The sequence below is a fragment of the Solanum pennellii genome, chromosome 1, assembly GCF_001406875.1.
Source record: "Solanum pennellii chromosome 1, SPENNV200".
Classification (NCBI taxonomy): Eukaryota; Viridiplantae; Streptophyta; class Magnoliopsida; order Solanales; family Solanaceae; genus Solanum; species Solanum pennellii.
Window position 1 is genome coordinate 10,597,480 of NC_028637.1, and position 2,648 is coordinate 10,600,127.

The 2,648-nt window shown below is 36.4% G+C and overlaps 1 pseudogene; it reads right to left on the bottom strand.

The window, feature by feature from the left end:
• Positions 1-387: 387 nt before the first annotated feature.
• LOC107017433 lies at positions 388-1,411 on the bottom strand (annotated as a pseudogene).
• Between the last annotated feature and the right edge of the window lie 1,237 nt (positions 1,412-2,648).

Here is a 2,648-nt window from a genome sequence, read left to right on the forward strand (position 1 = left end):
CCAAATACTTAAAAAAAATATCCATAGAAACCTAATTACATGGATATCAAATAAAATTCATTTAAGGTGCAAGTTATCCGTTAGAAGAATCAAGAGAGGGATAAAATTGTACTTAAAGTATTAATTAATAAAATATTGTTGTTTCATCATTTTTATTTTGTGGTCGGAGTTTATTTTCCATAAATAAGATTTAGTGCAAAAAAATTTTGTCTCCTTGAATATTCATTGATCAAATCATTCATTCCGTAGTCTGATAGATCTTTTAATCAGGCGAGAATAAAGATAGATCAAGTGCCTTTGGGGTCATCTTTTACCTTCTATGTAGTATTTATCTCCCCAAAGCTTGGAGATGCACACACAAGAAGAGGCCTTATGTTTAAAAATGTATTAAGTAACTTTTTCAAAGCTAGAGTCAACAAAGATCGCACCAATAAAGGACCTAACAACATCCCCAACCACATACAGGAAAGTAGTTTCACTCTCCCATCCAAACGTAGACACAATATCCAATTTCTCAAAATTCTCAACTTATAAAATATTTACCTTTGCAAATCTGGCGAGACATGAAGAATGTGCTCATGAAGGCTAGCCTTAACTGCAGATTGAGTATATCATTCATTATTTAATAAACTAGACCACAAATAAGTAATTAGCGTTGTAATCAACCTCGAATATTTGAAATAGAGATATGTTGTAATAACATAATCTAGCATTACATCTCCAAGAACTTTCAAGTGCTAATAGCATCGTGGAATCTCATGTAGCACGTAAGATCCCTCAGTTAGCGTTTTAACAGGCAGCGAAGGATCGTGAAATTTGTAGTATAGCAATGATTTCTAAGTAGCATACATTGACTAGCTTCTTAGCATTCACGATGAAGTGCCTTAAGATAGGTGCATCAATAAAATAAATGTCCATCCCGATCCATTTCATAAATGATAAAGCTGCTACGTTGACCGTCCCAGCTGAGGTAGGCACCTGTTAGTGCCTCAACCATATCAGCTACTCTCTTGTTTCTAATCTCCTATACTTTACCCTACAACACATTTCTACTGAAGGCATCAAGAAATTTTTGTCAAGTTGTAAACTTGAGGATTATCACTAGGAATTTTCCACACTTTTAGATAGAATGGTTCATTACGGATAAATCTCAGAATTTTACGAGCACGTCCAAGCTTGAACAATGCAACACTGGAAATGATTTTATTTTTCTTAATGTTGAGAAGACCCTCATGATAATTTTCATAAGTCTTAAAAACGATTGTATACTAATAGCATATCTGAGAAAAGAGTCGCCAAGCTTCTCAAGTGATTCCAAATGAAAATTCTGGAGACATTTCTTTGTTGTCATTACTTCCAAAATCATAGCGGTTGGGATACAAAGTTTTACTTTGTGGTGATTCAAAAGCATTCTTTTAAAGTTTATTCGGCATGGATACTTCCCCTATAAGGTCTAAAGGTTCTAGCACGGTAGATAGTTATCGTTGACCTCAAGAATCTTATGAATTCTAGGTATACACATATGGTAGTGAATCCCCAAACTCCGCCGAACAGATTCACTGCTATATGTATATACCTTAGATTCATAAGATAGTCGAGCTCAAGAATCACTTGGGAAACTTGGAGACTCTTTTCTCAAATGTGATGTCAGTATACAACTATTTAAGAATTATGAAAGTCAGCACGAGGGTTTACTCAGAATTAAGAAAATAAAATCATTTCCAATGTTACACTTTGCAACTTTGGATGCGCTTGTAAAATATGAAATTTTTGCATATTGAACCATTTGATCTTCTAACGTGAATCATTCCTGATGATAATTCTCATGTTCTTCGACTAAGAGTTCCCTTTTCCTTCAATAAAATTTATAATAGGCTAAGGGAAACGGTTAGAAATAGTAAGAAGTAGTAAATGTGATTGAGGAACTAATAGGTGCCTACCTCAGCTCATGTGGTGTAACGACCTGTTTAGTCGTTTTGAGCAGTAGAGTTTATTTCTGGCAATAACTGTCTAAGTCGACGGATCCCACGACGGACCGTCATGGGCACGACGGACCGTCGAGGGGGTCTCTTTCCAAAACACTTAGAATCTGATAATTTGGGTACTGAGATCGACTCTCTGAACTTCACGACAACATGGCAGGACGGAACGTCGTGGGCACGATGGACCGTCACAGACCCTTTAGTGAAATTTAGTCTCTGAACTTTTTGACGGACATGCAGGACGGACCGTCGCAGGCACGACGGGCCGTCACAGGCTGCGTGACCCTGACTGGGTCGGATTTGTGTTAAATGTTTTAAGGGGCGTTTTGGACTATTCCTGCTTATAATTATAAAGTTAGTGGTTTAATGTTAATAATTCAATTACTTGGGGGTTAAAGGAGATAACCTTGAAACAAATAGTGGGGTATTTTATCATCTTTTATACTTAATTATATGCTAATTTGGGTAAAAGAAAAAGGGTTTTGAATAAGAAAAATAGAAAGAACAAAGGGAGAAGAGAGAAACGATCGATCGAGAGAGAGGAAGAACGCAGCTTTGGGAAGATAGCTTGTTTGATCGCGATTCTTCGGTGGAGGTAGGTTATGGTTTATGCTATTTCATAGTAAACTCTTAATAGCGAATGATATGTATTGGGTAGTAATGTAA